A 22,368-nucleotide genomic window follows, 5' to 3' on the forward strand; every position below is an offset into this window, starting at 1 on the left:
GACCACTGTATATCACTGTTAACGTACAGCTAACACTGTTGGACAAATAAAGCGCCACACAGGATCGACCAGTACTGAATGAAGATTTGAGGGCAATGAGGTACGAATGGCGTATTACTTCTGTCAACAGGAGGGGCCGTGTACGAACGAAAACAACAGACACAGGATGCGGTCGATATGTGCACTGTTGTGCACTATTTTCAGCGCAATATAGGTGCAAAGCTAACTGGCTCAAGAAGCCAAACGAATTGCAGTAAGACTGTAACGTGCCGCTGCAGACCGTGGGTCCCTCATGACCGAAATATACACAAGATGTTCTTGAACAAAATCTGACAATTTGTCTGTGGAGTTCTGGTTCACCCTGTGCTTTTAACTTTTACATCAGTACTCCTGTAATAGCTTAGTGCTCGGTCACTGCGACCTGTGTATAAAGAAACAATTTTCCGGATATGTTACCGGGTGGTCACATTCTTTTGCAGGACAACGTTAATGAATGCAACTAGCAACAGCGACCGAAACGTTGCTTTGTACCAGTGCTTCTCAAACTGTAGTGCGCGGCCCCAGGCTGGAGGGGGGCGGTAAGGCAAGGGGGGCGGGACTAACACGAATGGCGCGCAAGGGGAGCGCATACGTTAAAAAAAACACTCTTAGTAACAAACAGTTACCTTTATCTTTCGCTTCGTTGATCTAGACTGAATTCCGCCCGAGATGCCGTAACTACGGCGCGCTGTGCATGCTTTGGCTCGTGTATCTCGACACCTCCTTATAGTCTTCCAGACTTCGCAAGGAAGACTTGACTGCAGCATGGAGCAGTTCCTGGTTGGAGACACACAAGAAGACACGAGTGCTCCATTATCTGGAGGAGGGGAGCGAGATATCCAAAGGCTAAAACGAGTATGTATGATCAGAACTATTTATTGCTAGGCTTCACGAAAACTACGATCAACAGTGAAGAACGTCCGTAATGTGTATATTTGTTTAACCATTTTAGCTGCTGATAGCATAAAAGCTCTCCGTCTTCAGGCCACAAGTGGCCCATCGGGACCATCCGACCGCCGTGTCATCCTCACTGAGGATGCGTATAGGAGGGGCGTGTGGTCAGCACACCGCACTCCCGGTCGTTATGATGGTTTTCCTTGACCGGAGCCGCTACTATTCGGTCGAGTAGCTCCTCAGTTGGCCTCACGAGGCTGAGTACACCCCGAAAAATGGCAACAGCGCATGGCGGCCTGGAGGGTCACCCATCCGAGTGCCAGCCACGCTCGACAGTGCTTAACTTCGGTGATTTGATGGGAACCGGTGTATCCACTACGGCAAGGCCGTTGCCTGCTGATAGCATGAAGCCTAAGAAATAAGTTCAAATGGTTCAAATGGCTCTGAGCCCTATGGGACTTATCATCTGAGGTCTTCAGTCCCCTAGACTTAGAGCTACTTAAACCTAACTAACCTAAGGACATCACATACATCCCTGCCCGAGGCAGGATTCGAACCTGCGACCATAGCGGTTGTGCGATTCCAGACTGAAGCGCCTAGGACCGTAAGAAATAAGTAAAACCAAACACTCTGAATTAACGGAAAGTTCAAAGAAGTTGTCATGAAACCCAGAAGATCTTGGCTAAAACGACGAATATGACTGCTAAGACCCTTCTAGCCTCTGACCGGATTTTGTATAGGATTGCTAAATACAAGAAACCACACACGGTTCCAAAAACTCTGGTTTTATCAGTATCGATTGATATACCACCAAAAAGGTTTGGTGACTTATTTGCTCGACAGTTGAAGAATATTGCTAATGACTCATTGCGCAGAAGAATTTTAGACGCGTCTGACGATTTATTCGAGCTTTAATCGACAAATTTGCCCACAACTGTTTTTTATTTCAAGTGGACGAACCGACTGATACTCATAAATATCCTCAATTGATCGCTTATGTTCGTTTCGTTGGCGAGTTTAACATTCGAGAGGTATTGCTTTCCTGTGAGCCGACACTGAAAACAGCTTCAGCTCAAACCCTTTTTGACACGAGCAGTACATTTAACTAAAACTGGATGTCATGGAACAGTGCATTGGAGTATGCACAGATGAAGCCCGCTCAATGTCTGGAATTCATGGTGGATTGCAAGCGAAAGTTAAAGCTCTAGCTCCTTATGCAGTATGGACCCACTGCATGATACATCGAGAGGCTCTGTGCGCTAAAGAATTCAGCGCACCCTTCACGATGTACTGCAAACGGCTATAGAAACAGTTAACATTGTTACGCAAATCTATAAATTCAAGGCTTTTTAAGTGCTATGTGAGAAGATGGATTCTGAACACTGCTCTTTTATAGTACCTCTGATGCTCGATGGCTTTCAAGGGGTAAAGCACTAAAAAGAATGTTTGAACTGAGAAATGAGGTATTCTGCCCCTTGAAGGAGACAAGTCACTCTCTGGCAGACTGTTTCAGCAACGCAGATTTTCTATTGAAAATGGCTTTCCTCACTCACGTTTTTGAGAAACTAAATATTCTTAACAGTTCATGGTAATGACGCAAATGTATTATCTTGAAATGAAAATGTGAAGTCGTGCTTAAAGAAATCAGAGCTGTGGCAAAACCGAACGGAAGGTTGAATGCTGGATATGTTCCACACTCTTGCACTCTTGCGGATAGCGCGATATGTCCAATGGAGATAAAAGCCTGCTCTCTTCATCATGTTTATTTCAGCGACGATTCTAATAAATTTAGTTGTATTTCAGATCTATCCAAAATGCTTCAGGACCTTCAAGCCTAAAAATAAAAGAGCAAGAACATTTACTTCACTTGTGATACTTCACTGAAGATTAAACTTAATGGAGTGTCTTTGTTAGAGTTTTGGATACATATTTGTATTAGCGAGGAATTCCCAACGCTGAGCAAAAATGCGTTGAAGATCCTGATTCCTTTTGCAAGACTATACGTATACAAGACTGGGTTTTCAGCTTTAACACTTATGAAGTCGAACTACCACGTAAAGTTAAGGAAAGAACTTTGAATCGCTGTTTCCGCTATTACACTACGTCCTGAGAAACTTTCTTCTCAAAAGCAAGCTTATCCGTCACCTTGAAATTTGTAATTTAAATTGTTAGTGCTCTTGTAATCCTTGTTTGCTGTATTTTTAAATATTGTTCATTTCATAGGTTTTGAATAAATGAAAATGTGATAAAGATAAACAGTTTGTTTCGTATTTTCTTTATAATAATTCATATAGTTTTGGATTCTGTTCCGTAAAATCCTTCGAAATTGAATTTGTGGAACAGAGAATAATGCAAAAAACATATAAAGGTGACTATTTCCGTTAATAAAAAAGGCTGTTGGTGGGGGCGGGAGGCTGATAGTATTTTTCCTCGTGAAGGGGGGTGGGGGGGCAGAGGGAAAAAGTCTGAGAACTACTGTGTAGGGTAAGATGCCGATGCAGTCAGCTACTGTAACGGTTCGTCTATGTCGATCATTCATACGCTTGTTTACCCCTCTAACGAATATCAAAAATAGGAGAATGTGCAAAGAAAACTTGCAGAGCGACAAGGTTAAGTCACAAGTGAGAAATAAAAGATATATTAATTTGTTCTAAAAATGTTCTAGAAAGTACTGTTATGACACCACGCAGCAGGGGTGACAATGTACGGAACTCCAAAGTGCGTCGGGACCCCATTGCTGCTGCTCAGGAAGTGAAGTTACCCAGGTGTAAAACGCCAGTCGTTGTCTTGTGTAACTTGCTGATTCACGTAATGCTTTATGTTGCACCAGTCAGGTTATCATTTGAAGTTAATGTATAACTGATTTCACATTTAAAAGAATAGACAGGGAAATACGAGGCGATTTAGTTTGTGGTGTGTGATATCGTCCAGTAGAAGATGCGTAAACGGTAATTAAAAGTAACACCAGAACTACGAAGTACAGGAAAACCGTATACTTGGAGTTGACTGAGAAGATCTCTGGTAGATGAATTGATAGAGCGTCAGATTGTTGTGCGAAGGGTGTAGAGGACTAGCATTAAAACAGAATCACAATACGACAATAAATCAGTTCGCAAGCCAACAAAATAATTAAAAAAAAGAATTTTTGTGTACAGCAAACCAAACCACAGAGAAAAAAAAGAAGAGTTTAGATAACAATACGGAAATTGTACCCATGAAACTTAAAGCTCTCTTCATCTGTACCAATGTATTTGTTAACATACAAATAAAAGTTTGTTACGTTACAAAAAAAGTTCGAAACCCACTGATGGTGGTTCTTTTTAACAGATTACGCGTGAAATTGTTATATAGGAGAACATTCTCCTGCCATGTAAAAGGCCGTTTCGAAGTTTGTAGCAATGTTATTTTGCCACTTTGCTTTCGCTTCGTTAGTTGAAAGTAGCAAACCTATAGCTTACATTTGTATAGATAGGTGTGGTGTTATCCATAAAAATGTATAAGTTTGCAAACCTATAGTGTACAGTTGTATAGATACGTGTGGCATTATCTGTATAAATTAAGCGAAAACGGAGTGCCAAAAGAACATTGCTACAAACTCCGAAACGTCCTTTTACAAGGCAGAAAAATATTCTCGCATACAACAATTTCACATGTAGTCTATTAAAAAAAAGCCATCAGTGGGTTTCGAAGTCGTGACCTTTAGTTCAATGATCTGACGCTCCACGAACTTTTTTTCCAAATCTTATTTTGTTCGGTATTATTCGTTGCGGATGTCCCATGACACACGTTGAAGTTCATCGTTGATCCATTTACTCAGTTTTCTTATTACAGAGGGCAGATAACGATCTGACCGACCACGCTGAGCTCACTGTTACGGTCTTCTACACTACGTAGCTGTGGTGTTACTTTTAATTACTGTTTAAGCATATTCTACTGGACGACAGCACACAACACGAACTAAATCGCTGTTTTGACTGATTCTCGTCCGATACACAACATTTGTTACAGATCTGAGTGTCTGGCAGCTGGAGGTTTGGGTGTAAGAGCTATAGCAATACCATCAAGCTCTTAGAACGGACAAAGCACTGTAGAGAGGAAGAAGATATACAATTCCAGTGCACAAGCGTGCTTCTGCTTACTGAATACTTCTGACACTTGGAGGTGGAAAGGGGAATCTCGGTGGCGGCCGCTACGGTAAGCCGTCCGATACTGCAGGACTCTCTCCTATTTAATCTTAATATTATTTTTCGCACTTGTAAACAGCTCCTGAACTATTGGTTTCATCATCACAAAATTTTCTTCTAAGCCTATTTTTACATCGTGGGCATGAATTTGTAATAAAAATGGGGGGTCGTCGTAGAATGCTGAAAGGCCAGCGCATTCCCTAACTCTGGGGCAGGGAAAAGACATTGACAGCAGCAGTGGATGACAGAAGTCGTCTTTGTCTTCGAAAGCAACCTTATTTTGTTTACTAGTGCACCTAGCTGTCTACTAGTTCAGTGGTCCGAAGGCTAGCTTTACTCTCAAGCATCTCAGCAGAATCAGCTGAAGACTGTATGACATCTACATGCTCTCCCTGGATAGCTTTCATTGTTATGCTCCTTGACGGTGGTGGGGACTGACATGAGATAATTTGCTACTTATAAGCAACCCTCTTCTGATTGACAGAGTATCTCAATTACATTGGAACGTCTTTGCTTTCGCTGCTGCTGTTGTTGCAGAAGCTACCGCCGCTGCTGCGAGTTAAACGAGGGGACAGACATGATGGACATTGATGGTAAGCTCTTTTTTATAGGAAAAGTTCACAATTTGTTATAACTCTTGCTGTCTTCAGTCCGAAGACTGGTTTGATACAGCTCTCCACAGCACTCTATTCTGTTTTAATAATTAGCCTTGTAATAACGTTGTAGAACATGTGGAATAATCGGGGCTACTGCCGGATGTTTGTGTCGCTCAGGCACAATATTTCGGCCACGTAACTCGTTGCCTTCTTCAGGTGCTACCTGAGACTGCCGTGTTGGAGGATCTACATCTACATCTACATTTATACTCCGCAAGCCACCCAACATTTATACTCCGCAAGCCACCCAACACGTTACAAGCAGCGCCAGGCGGGCGCGGACGGCAAAGAGAGCAAGCACTCAGCGCCCTCTGGGCATAAATACTGGACAAGATCCTCCAACAGGGCAGTCTCAGTTAGCACCTGAAGAAGGCAACGAGTTACGTGGCCGAAATATTGTGCCAGAGCGACACAAACATCCGGCAGTAGACCCGATTATTCCACATGTCAAGATCTCGCCGGGAAAGCCTGAAGAGTTACAACGTTGAAGAAGTTACTCCTACTTTCTTTTTATTTCCTTCTCCAAGAACTAATCATTGTAAATGTTGATTAAAAACTCTAATTAAACCATGCAGTAAGGAATTCAACGAATTAGTGTATTAATACAGTTGATAGAATCTTACAAGCGACTTTACGCTTTAAATACCGATCTCTTCCTATATGCGCAGGAAGTGCACTGCCCTCACCATGAGCGTCGGCAAGGGAAGGGGGGCGGGGTGCCAGGGGGCAAGAGGGGGCACTTGCGCCCTCCTTGAATCCCGTGTACAGAACTTTTATTCATCAGAGAATTATTGCTAATGTCTAGCAATTATTGTCTGCGACCCTACTAAACTGTAAATTTAACACTGCAGAGCACGACGTGAAATACTTTGACTTTAGCAGTCACTATACATACGGTCTAGTCACATTAATGTGACCACCATCTAGTTCAACCTCAACGTCCAATAACCACTCACAGAATGCCGGTGGCACCACTAGTAGCGGAGGGTATATAATGCGTGAACAGTGCAGTCATTGTCGTAATGCGAGAACTTAGCGATTTATCTGACAGCCAAAAGGACATATCATTAGCTTTCAGCCCAAGGGTGGAAGCATTTCCGGAACGGTTAAGTTTTTATACTGTTCGCGTGCCTTCGTGGTTAAAATATACCATAAATGGCAAAATGGCGCTAACCAAAACCGACGCCGAGAATACTATGCACCGGAGATGTCAAGAGAGGACGGTGTTGCAGAGATGTGCACGAGCGAATAGGCATGCCAACTGATGAACAACTGGCTGCCCAGATGAACCAAGGGACTACCAACTGTGTCCCCTCGACGACTGTCGCAGCGTGTGAGCCTCCTCAGCAAACGCCTGGTTCATGCACCCATGATGATTACTGTTCTTCGCATCGACGACGAAGGCTGCAACTGAAAGACAGGTGGTCTTTTCAATGGATCGCGTTTTATGCTTCATCGGGCAGATGGCTACTGACGTGTACGACGTGAAAGATCTGAAAGGAATTGTCGGAAGGTTCCAGGGCCGCAGGCGGGAGCGTTATGGTCTCAGCAATGTTTTCGTGGTATTTGTTGCATTATCTTGTCATTCTAGAAGGCACAGTGGGTCAACATAAAAATGCATCTATCCATGGGGACCATGTCCACCCCTGCATGCAGCTTGTCTTGTCTTTGGATGATGTCACCTGCCGGCAGGACAATGCGTGGTTCACAGAGCACCAAAATGAGTTTACCGTAGTTCCCTGGCCACCAGACCCACCAGATGTAAACCGGTCGAGAATCGGTGGGACCACCTCGATCGGCACCTCTGTCGGTACCTTCCAGAATCTCACTGAGTCCCTTCCCGCACGTCTCGTAGTGGTCCGTGCAAAAAGGTGATTATTCATGTTTTTGACAGATAGTCACATTAATGTGACCTGACAGTGTACGGTATGGTTTGCTACACTACTGGCCATTAAAATTGCTACACCACGAAGATGACGTGTTAAAGACGCGAAATTTAACCGAGAGGAAGAAGATGCTGTGATATGCAAATGATTAGCTTTTCAGAGCATTCACACAAGGTTGCCTCCGGTGGCGACAGCTACAACGTGCTGACATGAGGAAAGTTTCCAACCGGTTTCTCATACACAAACAGCAGTTGACCGGCGTTGCCTGGTGAAACGTTGTTGTGATGCCTCGTGTGAGGAGGAGAACTGTGTACCATCACGTTTCCGACTTTGATAAAGGTCGGATTGTAGCCTATCGCGATTGCGGATTATCGTATCGCGACATTGCTGCTCGCGTTGGTCGAGATCCAATGACTGTTAGCAGAATATGGAATCGGTGGGTTCAGGAGGGTAATACGGAACGCCGTGCTGGATCCCAACGGCCTCGTATCACTAGCAGTCGAGACGATAGGCATCTTATCCGCATGGCTGTAACAGATTGTACAGCCACGTCTCGATCCCTGAGTCAACAGATGGGGACGTTTGCAAGACAACAACCATCTGCACGAACAGTTCGACGACGTTTGCAGGAGCATGGACTATCAGCTCGGAGACCATGGTTGCTGTTACCCTTGACGCTGCATCACAGACAGGAGCGCCTGCGATGGTGTACTCAACGACGAAGCCGGCCGCGGTGGTCTCGCGGTTCTAGGCGCGCAGTCCGGAACCGTGCGACTGCTACGGTCGCAGGTTCGAATCCTGCCTCGGGCATGGATGTGTGTGATGTCCTTAGGCTGGTTAGGTTTAAGTAGTTCTAAGTTCTAGGGGACTGATGACCAAAGCAGTTGAGTCCCATAGTGCTCAGAGCCATTTGAACCATACAACGACGAACCTGGGTGCACGAATGGCAAAACGTCATTTTTTCGGATGAATCCATGCTCTGTTTACAGCATCATGATGGTCGCATCCGTGTTTGGCGACATCGCCGTGAACGCATATTGGAAGCGTGTATTCGTCATCACCATACTAGCGTATCACCCGGCGTGATGGTACGGGGTGCCATTGGTTACACGTCTCGGTCACCTCTTGTTCGCATTGACGGCAGTTTGAACAGTGGACGTTACATTTCAGATGTGTTACGGCCCGTGGCTCTACCCTTCATTTGATCCCTGGGAAACCCTACTTTTCAGCAGGATAATACACAACCGCATGATGCAGGTCCTGTACGGGCCTTTCTGGATACAGAAAATGTTCGACTGCTGCCCTGGCCAGCACATACTCCAGATCTCTCACCAATTGAAAACGTCTGGTCAATGGTGGCCGAGCAACTGGCTCGTCACAATACGCCAGTCACTACTCTTGATGAACTGTGGTATCGTGTTGAAGCTGCATGGGCAGGTGTACCTGTACCCGCCATCCAAGCTCTGTTTGACTCAATGCCCAGGTGTATCAAGGCCGTTATTACGGCCAGAGGTGGTTGTTTTGCGTACTGATTTCTCAGGATCTATGCATCCAAATTCCGTGAAAATGTAATCACATGCCAGTTCTAGTATAATATGTTTGTCCAATGAATACCCTTTTATCATCTGCGTTTGTTCTTGGTGTAGCAATTTTAATGGCGAGTACTGTAGTTGGTCACCTCTACTGCTGCGTCTCTTTACCGACCAATATCTGGGTCACAAATAGCGGAGTTTCCAAGAGTCTGTCTGGAGCGAGTTGAGCCTGTCGAGTTCATTTTGGATTTTTTTGGTTATGAGTTTCATGGGAAGTAACACCAATTCCTTGGTGCAGCGGCTGTTTGGCACCGTCCAGCCGTTTACGTGGATGCGACCCTTTACATAATACTGCCGAGATAATGTCCTTAATCTTATCTTTTTTCTGCCACTTCCTCATAACGCCCTTATCGAGCTGCAAAGAGGGACTAGTCCAACACGTGCGGATTCCCAGCACAAATTAAATATGTCAGCCTCACTCGTGACTGTCATCTATCCCCAGTATCATTACGGGGAATAGTAGAAGGCATGAAAAAAAGTAATAAATCACGTAACGTGATCACATGTCAAGTTCTGTAAGCAAAGAAAGTATTGCAGATGGCATTAAAGCTGTGCTGTTTTAGAGTTTATTCGCTACTACTCCACTTCGAGGACTAAACGAATTCTGGAATCTGCACGACAATGCCGCAACTGAACGTCCACTGTGTGGCGACAGATGGCATTACCGATGAATCACGTTTCATGCTCCATCGGACAAATGGCCGCTGACGTGTGCGGCATGAAACGTCTGAAAGCAAACAACCTGCAGCAATGGTCGGAAGGTTTTTTTATGTTTTTAATTATCCTTGTCTTTTGTTTTTAAATTTTTTTAAAAATGTCCAACAGTATTTTCTTACTCGTTCTAACTTGTTTTTCTATTTTACGTTTTTAATGTTCAGTTGCAACCTACGTTATACGAAAATTAATAAATATTTTTTGCAATTATTTTCTAGCTTTATTTTATAACTGGATGGATACCATGGGTATAATCATGAGCATGTTAATTCAGTTTGTTAAATCGGAAAAGTGACATCCATATTCACTTTAATAAGACAAAAGGAAGTACTTTGTATATACTGTTGAATTGCAGTTATGGTTTATGCATCAAAGTAATTTACATTAAAAATGCTAACCGATTATCAATCATTTGAGATACAATAAGTTTTGTGCGCTTCTTATCACATTTAGTCATGGGTACGTCATGTTTGAATATTTACCGAATCACTTACGTCAAAACTGGCAATTTGAGAGGCCATGTCCCTCTGAGTAAAATTTTTGTGGACATCCATAATCATGAATTTTGACTGTAGAGATGCAACAACTTTGGTAAGAACTAACTCTCCCATTCTGGTCCAAGCAGATGGAAAATTTATAAGATCACAGTAAGTAAGCCTCTACAGTGATGTTGACAACTGTTTTAAGCATTTATTCCTAGATTCCGTTATTAACAACAACAGTGTTTCAAGTAGCGCAACTGTTTACGAACACTGGTATTGTTGTCATATCAGTCTTCAGTCCAAACGATAGCTTTGATGAAGCTTCCCACACTACTCTATCCAGTACGTGTCATGTCCTCTCTATACCGGAACATTCCTCCAATTGTACCTGCTTGTGTTTTCAAGCCTTGCCCTCTGTCTACGATTTTTTACCCTCCACCCTTCATTCCATTACCAAATTTTCCATTCCTTGATGTAACTGGATGTGTTTTATCAACCTAACCCCTCATTTGATTACATTACGCAATTAATGCATTTCAAAAGCTACTGTCCCCCTCTTGTCTATGGAAAAACGCGTTACCTCATATTCATTTCTGTTTCTCCATGGTTATCGAGGGGGAAGACGAGGAGGAGGAGGACGGGGAGAAGAAGATACAGGAGGGAAATATTCGTTGTTGTGAGAACAGAAAAATTGAAGGTAACTTAATTTTTATTGAAATTTATAGTGGTCTAGAGTCAGAGTCTTTGATTAGTAATCATAACGTCCTCTGTTCCAGGTTTGAACCCCACCACCACTCAAACTTTCAATAATAATCAGCATTGGCGGCCGAGGACTACCAGCATAAGAAGTAACCCTCATCCTGCTACAGGCCTTGTCAAAGAGGGCGGAGGAGCGGAAAGAAGTCCACGGCTCTATCTTACCCTTGGGGTGGGAAACTACCCCTAAAGGCTAGAGAATCAGCAATGATAAATGGCAAGAGTATGCAGAAGGCAGTGGGAACCACTGCATTAAAGGCACATACCAGTATCCCCGGATACGTGACCTGTAATTGAAAAAGTGTCATGATGGCCTCTCCATTGGAAAAAAATTCCTGGATAATACTCCATTCGGATCTCCGGGAGGGGACTGGCGGGAGGGGTGGGGGAGTGACCATGAGAAAAACAACTGAATAACCAACGAAGGTACAATGTTCTACGAGTCGGAGCGTGGAATGTCAGAAGTTTGAACGTGATAGGGAAGCTAGAAAATGTGAAAATGGAAATGTAAAGGCTCTGTCTACATATAGGCGGTCAATGAAGAGAAATGGTAAAAGACAAGGATTTCTGGCCAGTTGAGAATTGAACAATATCAGCAGCAATAGAAAATTATATAACGGGAGTAGGATTCAGGGTGGCTACTCGAACTTGAAAAAAAATAAATCCCTGAGAATATCTCGTATGTCATCACTACAGAAATTAATAAGTAATGGCCCTTGTCTACAAGGTAATGGAACTTTTTATAGTATAAAAATGTTTGAAGTGTTGATTCTACCTATAGTACAGGCAAAAACAATGCTGTTATAGAAGGTTTACAATGAAGTGGTAAAAAATTGTTTATAAATGGTCACTCACAACAAAACCAAAAATATTAAATTGATAGAAATCTGTTTAAAATTAAGCATGCTTATACAATATAATACAATTTTCTACAAAAAATGAAACACTTCAAGTACAGGGTGTACATAAAGTCCGGGAACACTTTCAGTTATTTATTGCACAGAAACTAAACATTGTACAGATATCATACATATTGCACTTTGAAGAGAAACTCGGAAAGTTTTTTTTTTTACAAACATTCGATATGCGAACCATGAGTGACCCGGCAGACGTCAGTACAGTAATCGATTTCTTGCCATACGCCTCCCAGCATGGCATCGTCGACTGTGGCATTCGCTTCGTGTATTCTCTCCCGGAGCTTTGCTCCAACATGTGGTAGAGGCGGTACATACATCAGATCTTTAATGTGTCCCCACAGAAAAAAGTCACACGGAGTGAGGTCTGGTGATCGGTGAGGCCATTTCGAGCTCCAACACACTGAAATCTTGCTCCGCACCTTAACTTGCCATGTTTGCGACTACCGCTGACTATCGTCAAATTACCAAACTACGCTGTGGCGGTATACATGAAATAAAAACTTTCATGGTTTCTCTTCAAAATGGCATATGTATGATAACTGTACAATGTTTGGTTCTTCTGCAGTAAATAATTGCATGTGTTCCCGGACTTTATGTACACCCAGTACTATTTCAATAACAAATAATGTCTACTTACACAGCAGTTATAGTTTAAAGTGTCATTTATACCGCTCCCAAGGATTTCTTGAAACATTAAAGTCTCAACTCGAAACACATAAAATGTCTATTTAGAAATTTGGTAGAGGACCAAACTTTTGAATTTTTCAGATATTTTCACTATTTATGAAACAAATATATAGTCACAATGCAATTATCGAATTTTTTAAAGCCTTTGTTTGTTCTTCATGTGCAAACACTTCTTTTGTAGCACTTACTAAAATTTTGAAATGCTTTGTTTCCAACTCTTTCACTTCCAAGTCTTTCTCCTTTTTTTTTGTAAAATGCTCTGTTCTTCTCCAAGGTGTTGTTCTTTGAGTTGATTACGATATTCTACATATCATGAGTGTGCATTTCTTGTGCTGAATAAGGGATTTTGGAATATCCAAGTTGTCAGTGCCTCCTATATTGGACACAGGATCATATATTTGTCTTCGTGTAACAACTAGTTTCTCCCTCATGTTTTCAAAGAGGCATTCACCATCAACTGAAAAGCCCCTTTCAGTGGGAAAGACTGAAAACTAATTTCACGACAACCATCAAATTTTGGTATTTATCACTAAGGGTACCCTTCCCGAAATAATCAACTTTTTTTCAGAACGGCTGTGTTCATTAAAAGAATTGATGACATGTGGTAGAGAAGTCAGATCCTTGAATTCATGCATTGCGTTATTTGCTGAGTTCCACTTAGGTTATTACATTTTGTGAGAATACAAAGCAGCTTATCAAGACGTGATTGTGCCTAACTGATGTTTGACACAATCAAACCTGGGCCAAGACACACAATAGTCAGTGTCAACAAGTAGTTTAATGGTGACCTGTTACTAAGTTTCAAGACAAATGTTTGAACACTTGTCTTACATTCTTGTCGAAACTTTAGAATAACGACAGTTTTGTTTAATTCTTTACGGGTATCAAAACCTAGAATCATGTTTTTCAGGTAACGTATTTCTTTCTTCTTTGGCAGCAGCTAATTTGATTCATGTGCTTTTTTCCAATATCTCTGGACTCATAAAATGTGCTGCTACTGTTTTCACTGTAGATACAAAAGTTGTGTTGAGAAATGGTGTTAACGGAGCATCTGTCTGGAATTGTGTTTGGAAAGTTCGATACCGCAGGCTAACGATCTGAAAAAAGAAAGCTTGGCAGATGGCAATGGATCATTAATAATTTTACTCACTGGCTTTCACTCTTTGGTTCATTCTTATCTTTCTTCAAACCCTCGATAAATTTCTTCATGTTTGGTGTTATATTGATTGCTCTTGAGCAAGTGAGGAAATCTCCAGCTGTCTGATACGACAAAATTTTTTTTGAAAACAGTGGAGCTTGAATAATGAGTATTTAATGCTCTCCTTGCAGGAGCATTCGTGAACAAGTTATACAAAGCTCTCAAAATGTGCTACCTTGATTGCATCTTTGAAAACATTATGCATGTAATGAAACCCACTGCCTCCAATATCAAGCAGTTTCAGCTCTAATGAATGTGCTTTATATTTTTTTCAGAACCAGCCAATTCACATTTGACCTGTCCATTGAAATCTGAAGAATCTTTCCCTTTGGTATGTCTTTTACCACATCAATGACAGACGATAAAATATCAATAGCTGTGTAACGACCAAGAAAACGGGAAATGACATATGTTGTTGTTATCTCTTTTTCATCTTCATCCAAAATCTTGTATTTACATCAATTTGTGTGTATCACTCAGTTTTTTTCAGTGATTTATCAAAACCAAGTACCGTATAACAGCCTTTCATCAGCAAGCCAAGCAAATGTTGATTAAAATAAGGCGCAATTCCGAACATAAGAACAATCCTATCTTATCTCGCTTAAGCTGCATCTTGTTAGCTACAGTACTACCTTTACACATTCTTAAGATTACAGCAACGTCCTTTTCAGCCTCCCGAAGTGACTTGTCTATCACAATTATTTAAACACATCAGAGAATTTTCGCCGTCGTTACGTCTTCTTTTAATACAAATTCCGCAAGTCTGCCTGGACGATTTGCTGTTGAAAGTAACAGAGATAGTTTAAATTCTGAAGACGATGATACTGGTGTGTGTGGCTCAGAAGTACTGGATGAGAGAATAGCAGTTGACTTTTTTGGCTGAAAAGACACTTCAAACTGAGATGAAGTTCTCTTACCAACAGCAAGTAGTGTATGTTGTCTACCCTTCCTGTGGCTAAAAAGCGCCTAACGTCCCATATTACTTACAGATATTTGGCTATAGCAGTAACTGCAATAAGCTAAAGTAGGTTGACCAGGCAGAGAGGTTCAAGTCAGTCCTTTAAAATTGTATGACTTTTACAAATCTCTTGATAAAATGTCTTCAAATTAGACATTGTAGCATTAATAATCTGTAAAAGAGGAACAAAATACACCATTTTAAGATACACACACACACACATACACACATGCACACACATACACACACACACACACACACACACACACACACACATACTCAACAACAACTTTACCGTATGTAAATTGCGTACACACTATCACAGGAAACATATTAGTCCTCGAAACGTTTCCTGCGAAATTTCGTGACATGTTTCCATCTTTGTTTCTGGTTTCTGTCCACACTGGTGGCAATGATTTCTTGTAGTGTATTCCCATGTCTAAACCATTGAAAGGTGGCTACACTGAGCCACTGCGCCAGAGATTGCGCCAAAGAGTATTATTAAGCCGCCTCCAGAGTGCGTGGGTAGAGCTCGTAGAAGACAGTTCTTGCCGAGAAGTTGTGGTGGACACTGCTTGTCGTGAAGTCGGAGTGAGATGTGATAGCGGAGAGTGTTGTTCCATGTTTTATGTAGTCATTTGATGGGAGAGATAGCAGATGTTATTCTAATGAAGATATTGTAACGATCAGAGTGCTTTTCGTCAATATATATGAAGGTAGAATATTGCGTGTTTTTTCATTAATTCCATGTTTTAAATAATGCATCATTACAGGTTCAGTCAACAAAGCATCTGGCTTGTGCTCTTGTATTAGAGTGTAATTCTGGTTTTCTTGCGTAATTATAGTTTTTCTAATTTTCTTTTATCACGTCAGTATAATTGGTATTTAAAAATTCTTGTCTTGTTGAAGAAGAACCGTGCCAGATGTGCGTTGAGTCATACTTCCACATACAGAACAGTGATACTTGTGCTTGGTTTAGTAGATTTTATAGTTGCTGGGGACTTAATTAATTAACTGTGTTTATGAAAATTTTTCATTTCATTCTTTGTTGTTGTTCTAAGCAGTCAGATTGCGTTACAATAATAGTCAGGGCCAACCGTTTACGAGGATAGCGTAATAGGACATAACAACTACGAAAAATAAAAAAAAAAATTTTCAATTACATTTAATTAAGCCCCCATGCACCATGTTTGTCGTACAGTTTTCGTATCGTCTGCTGCGTTGTCTGTTGCGGAGGAACCTGTAATGATACGTGAAGCTGAACTATTAATACTCTAAGAAAGTCTTTGCAAACAAAGTGAGAGGCCTCGTCGTTGTTGGCGGACGAAAACATACTAGAAAAAAAATGGCAGGAATATTCTGCTACAGGAGCTGAACACGGAAGACGGCTCTGGTTTTCGTAACTTCACTTGCATGTCATCCACTGATTTTGAATTCCAAATAGTTCCTGAAATTAAGGGGAGTATTGGTGGAAGCCCTTAAGGTTTGTGTAACGGTAACTGAATGAGAAACATCGTTAAACACGCATTTTATCAAATTTTTACTCATTTGATATGATAACAAAAAAATCATCAAAAATTACTTCCTCAAAGTATCGTTACTTTCCGGGTTGCTCATGAATGTGACAGGGGAACGAACGTAGCAGCAATTCTCTGCAGGGCGTCTTTTTTGTGCTGTTCTTTTACTGCTTCCTTCACTTGTTCAACAAACAGACCTCAGCCTGGTGTGGCGATATGTAACAACTCAACATTCTTTTGCTATGACCACTCCATTTTTTCGGAAAAACTCACTAGAGCAAGCGAGAAAACAACACGCATCAACTCTGTACACGAGACACAATGCGACACATAATTACGCGCTAGTGCCGTGCAGCGGTGAGCCATTGACATATATTAGCCACCTGAAAAAATTGTTTTCTTCTGTCCGTACCGACACTGCTATGAATATTTGCTTCCGTATTTCAAAACATGTTTCGAAACAATCTCCACAAGAACTAACCGGAGACGTATTTTGAAAACATGTTCCAAGCTCAATGTATGCGCAGCTTCAAAACTCATAATGACCTTGAGCCCTACCTACCTACCTCCCTTTCATTAAGCGCAGAACAATAACGATCTTTTAACATTAACAATTTAAACAAACTTTTCCAAAAACATATTTAACCACAAGCAGAGAACATAGTAGTGGATAACGAACTAAACACTGAAAAAAAGAAAAAATATATATAAAATAAGTTCAAATCAGCATGAATGACATTTAAATACGAACTTTGAGATATGTGAACACGGATCTAGCTAGTTTCCTGTTTGTATAGAGTAGAATGCTTTATCAGTTTTAGTTTACTAGAGACGCGTAATGCATTTTATGTTGACTTCTGATCATATGTTGTAAACGCGTATTTGTGAAAGTTGGCTGTGAAAACACGTAATAAATGTTATAATGAAAACAACATTTTTACCTTTCTTGTAAAAACTGAAAAGTGACGGTAAAATTTAATCACTGGAGCATATTAACGCTATGAAAACAGTTACTGAACAACACACTTGCTACGCGTCAAACAATGTTGCAACGCAAGTTTCTGTTCCCTTCGACTGCACATTGGTGCCAACATTGGCCAGAAGTTGGTGGGATGTAAGACTTCACATTTTTTTGAAATCAGTAAGTTTTAAATAAAGTATAAATCGTACGCAAATACATTCATTAACGTATTTCTTGCTGGTAAAGTTCTATGAACTCAAAAACTCAACTATCCCTGAGACGGCGATTTGAAGAATCCTATCTGGAAGTACAAGCGACATACAGCCAACCTCGTATTTCGAAACGAGCACCAAATTTCGTTGGCAGCAGTGTGTGGTCACCTTATCGATACTGGCTTCAGCGTCCTTTGATATTTGGTTGAAAACCGACAAGAAACGGAGTTGTACCAAGATTGGGGCCAATATTCATTTATATAAGTAGTACGTTTTGAAATATTAGGTATTTTAAAATTTGTGGCTTATAAAGCTCACAAAAACTTGAATTACAATGCTAAGTTAAATTTCATGATACTTTATGAATTTCTGAAATTCTGTGAGATATCCCCTGATTTTTCGAGGTGCAATGTAACTCCCTGAGAATTCCAGGTTTTCCAGAAGAATCTCCACCCACGTCATAAATAGAAAGGCAGGGCAGAGACTGTGTTACTGTGCACTGTTCACAGATAGCGTTGTTCTCATCAGAATAGATAGCAAACTAATACGGACAACGATAGCTGATGTCGCAAGCTGAAGATGAAGAGATAGAAGAAGTATATGAATATAGAGCGGGTAACGCACACATAAAGGGAGAAGAAAATGTAATATTCATGGGTGACTGCAATGAAGTTGTAGGGGAAGGAGTAGAAGGAAAGGTTACGGGAGAATATGGGTTTGATGCTAGGAATGAGAAAGGAGAACGGCTACAATAAATTTCAGCTAGTAATAGTGAATAGTCTGTTCAAGAAACATAAGAGGAGTTATAATTGGAAAAGGCAGGGAGATACAGGAAGATTTGTTAGATTACATCATTCTCAGGCAGAGATTCCGAAATCAGATACTGGATTGTAAGACGTATACAGGAGCAGATGTAGACTCAGATCACAATGTAGTAGTGATAAAGAGTAGGCTGAAGTTTAAGAGATTAGTCAGGAAGAATCAATATGCAAAGAAGTGGGATACAGAAGTACTAAGGAATGACGAGATACTCTTGAAGTTCTCTAAAGTTATAGATACAGCAATAAAGAATAGCTCAGTAGGTAGTGCAGTTGAAGAGGAATGGACATCTATAAAAAGGGCAATCACAGAAGTTTGAAAGAAAAACGCAGGTTCAAAGATGGTAACTCCGAAGAAACCATGGGTAACAGAAGAAGTACTTCAGTTGATCGATGAAAGAAAGAAGTACAAAAATGTTCAGGGAAATACAGGAATACAGAAATACAAGTCGCTGTGTCATGAGATAAACAGGAAGCGCAGGGAAGCTAAGACGTAATCGAAAAAGAAATGATTATCGGAACGACTGACTCAGCATATAGGCAAGTCAAAACAACTTTCGGTGAAATTAAAGGCAAAGGTCGTAACACTGGAAGTGCAACGGGAATTCCACAGTTAAATGTAGAGAAAAGAGCTGATAAGTGGGAAAAGAGTGCATTGAAGATCTCTATGAGAGGGAAGATTTGTATGGTGTGATAGAAGAAGAAACAGAGGTCGATTTTGAAGAGATAGGGGATCCAGTATTCCATTCAGAATTTAAAACAGCTTTCGAAGAATTAAGATAAAATAAGGCAGAACGGATAGATAACATTCCAGCAGAATTTCTAAAATCTTCGGGGGAAGTGGCAACAGAACGACTATTCACGTTGGTGTGTAGAATGTGTGAGTCTAACGATATACCATCCGATTTTTGGAAAAATATCAGTTGCGTAGGCTGCAAGAACTGACAAGTGTGAGAATAATCGTACAATCATCTTAACAGCTCATGCATCCAAGTTGGTTTCAAAAATAATATACAGAGGAATGAAACAGAAAACTGAGGATGTGTTAGATGACGATCAGTTCGGCTTTAGGAAAGGTAAAGGCACCAGAGAGGCAGTTCTGACGTAACAGTTGATAATGGAAGCAAGACTAAAGAAAAATCAAGACATGAAACTTCTTGGCAGATTAAAACTGTGTTCCGGAACGAGACTCGAACTTGGGACCTTTGCCTTTCGCGGGCAATCTTGGGAGCTCAGATGGTGGAGCACTTGCCCGCGAAAGGCAAAGGTCCCAAGTTCGAGTCTCGTTCCGGAACACAGTTTTAATCTGCCAGGAAGTTTCATGTCTTGATTTTTCTTTAGTCTTGCTTCCATTATCAACTGCTACGTCAGAACTGCCTCTCTGGTGCCTTTACTTTTCATATCAGCGCAGACTTCGCTGCAGAGTGAAAATCTCATTGTGAAAATCATGTTCATAGGATTTGTCGTCCTGGAAAAAGCGTTCGACAATGTCAAATGGTGCATTAAGTTCGAAATTCTGAGAGAATTAGGGGTAAGCTACAGGGGAGGAGGCTAGTAATATATAACGTGTACAAGAGCCGAGAGGAAATAATAAGAGTGGAACATCAGGAATGATGCCCTCAGATTAAAAATGGTGTACAACAGGGATGTAGTCTTTCACAACGACTGCTCAATCTATACATCAGAGAAGTAATGAAAATAAAATGAAGCTTCAGAAGTGGAATTAAAATTCAAGGTGAAACTATATAAATGATATGATTCACTAATGACATTGTTGTCCTCACTCAAAGTGAAGAATTACCTGATCTACTGAATGGAATGGGTAAAGAATATGGACTCAGAATAAATCGAAGAAAGGCAGAAGTAATGAGAAGTAGCAAAAATGAGAATTGCAAGAAGCTTAATATCAGAATTGATGGTCACTAAGCAGGTGAAGTTAAGGAATTCCTCTACTTAGGCTACCCATGAGGGACGGAGCAAGGAGTATGTATAAAGCAGACTAGCAATGCCAAAAAGGGCATTCCTGGCCACGAGTAGCTACATATTTGAGGAATGTACGTTTGGAGCACAGCATTGTATGGTGCAAAACATGAACTGTGGGAAAACTGGAACAGAAGAGAGTCGAAGCATTTGAGACGTGATGCTGCAGACGAATGTTGAAGTTAGTTGAACTGCCAAGGTAAGGAATGAGGAGGTTTCCCGCAGGATTCCGCAGGATCGGAGAGGAAAGCAATATGAGGAAAACGCGGACAAGAGGAAGGGGGAAGGATGATAGGACATCTGGTAAGATGCAGAGGCAAAAACTGCAGAGGAAGACAGAAATTGGAATACATCCAGCAATAATGGAGGACATAGGTTGCGAGTGCTACTCTGAGATGAAGTTGACACAGGAGTTGAATTCTTGGCGGGGCACACTAAACCAGTCAGAAGACTGATGACTTTAAACAAAAAAAAATTCACAACTTCTTTATATTACTAAGATTGTGACTGGAAAATGAATTGTTTCATAATTGTTCTCTCTTTACGCTTATCAAACTTACAAACGATGACTACGTCGATAAATATCTGGATAAAGATGAAATTGATGACTTCATTAATGACCTTACTAGGCAAGCACTCAAGAATCAGAAAAAATACATTTCCTTTAGAATAATGTAATATTTTTATGATAAAATTGTTTTACGTAGACAAAAATTTGTTTCGAGGTTTTTTTGCCTCCATTAGACAGAGAATTTGAGTAGTCTTCATTTTATACAATTCGAAATGACAGTAAATTAACAAAAACTCGAAAACTACATACTATGACACTACGCCCGTGTTTATAACTTGCAGATAATCCCACACATCAAATTTTTGCGTCCGAAGTTCAGCAGTATATACAGGATGTCTCAAAAAGAATGATCTGATTTTGGGTGGTAATAATTACGAAACATGGGATGCGTCGGCAACAAATGCGTGAGTAGTAGGGCATTGGGGAAGTCAGCACAATTTTGATATCAAACTGATATGCAAATTAATTAAATTGATCAATTAACCATGCCAGCCTCCGACCACCCCCCACCCCCAGATGACGTCACGTGTTTTCTCAGCTGCACATGTGCCCCAGCCCCCTCCCCAACCCCCTACCCTATTGGCGGGAATTTCCAATTTTGGCGGGAATTAAGACCTTTTGGCGGGAATTTCTTTGTGCGAGGGCTGTGCTGACGTCCCCCCCCCCACCCTGTTGTTGACGGGAAATTAAAATTGGTGGTGCCCTTTCCAGGACTCGAATCCTGGGGCTCCTGGGTGGAAAGCCCAAGTACACCCCCTAACACACGGGAACCAAAAAAATGGCTCTGAGCACTATGGGACTTAACAGCTATGGTCATCAGTCCCCTAGAACTTAGAACTACTTAAACCTAACTAACCTAAGGACAGCACACAACACCCAGCCATCACGAGGCAGAGAAAATCCCTGACCCCGCCGGGAATCGAACCCGGGAACCCGGGCGTGGGAAGCGAGAACGCTACCGCACGACCACGAGATGCGGGCACACACGGGAGCTGTCCAGATGCGGGAGAGTAACGTTACGTTAGTGTACTTTACTTATTTTGGTTGGGAAACTGACGCAAAAATCGATCCTAATTATGTAATTAATCATAAATATCAGTCCTAATTACACAACTATATGCATAGCGCTAGACAAGGATGGCGTAAAAGAGCAATACACCACAAAACCTGACGATACCATACAACTGGTGTTATCCTGCTGGGAAAAAATTTCGCTATACCACACGAAACTAGCGACAGACACCCTCAAACTCTAGCCTACACCTACAAGCTGGCGGGTAAAAGGCTGGGGTGTAAGGTACTATCTTTATTCTTTTTGGCGGGAAATATGTTCAACTGACGAGATG

General features: G+C 41.3%; 1 pseudogene; it reads right to left on the reverse strand.

Annotated features, from left to right (window-relative positions):
- Window positions 1-1,209: 1,209 nt before the first annotated feature.
- LOC126459201 (5S ribosomal RNA) lies at window positions 1,210-1,327 on the reverse strand (annotated as a pseudogene).
- Between the last annotated feature and the right edge of the window lie 21,041 nt (window positions 1,328-22,368).

The sequence above is a fragment of the Schistocerca serialis genome, chromosome 2 (assembly GCF_023864345.2).
Source record: "Schistocerca serialis cubense isolate TAMUIC-IGC-003099 chromosome 2, iqSchSeri2.2, whole genome shotgun sequence".
Classification (NCBI taxonomy): Eukaryota; Metazoa; Arthropoda; class Insecta; order Orthoptera; family Acrididae; genus Schistocerca; species Schistocerca serialis.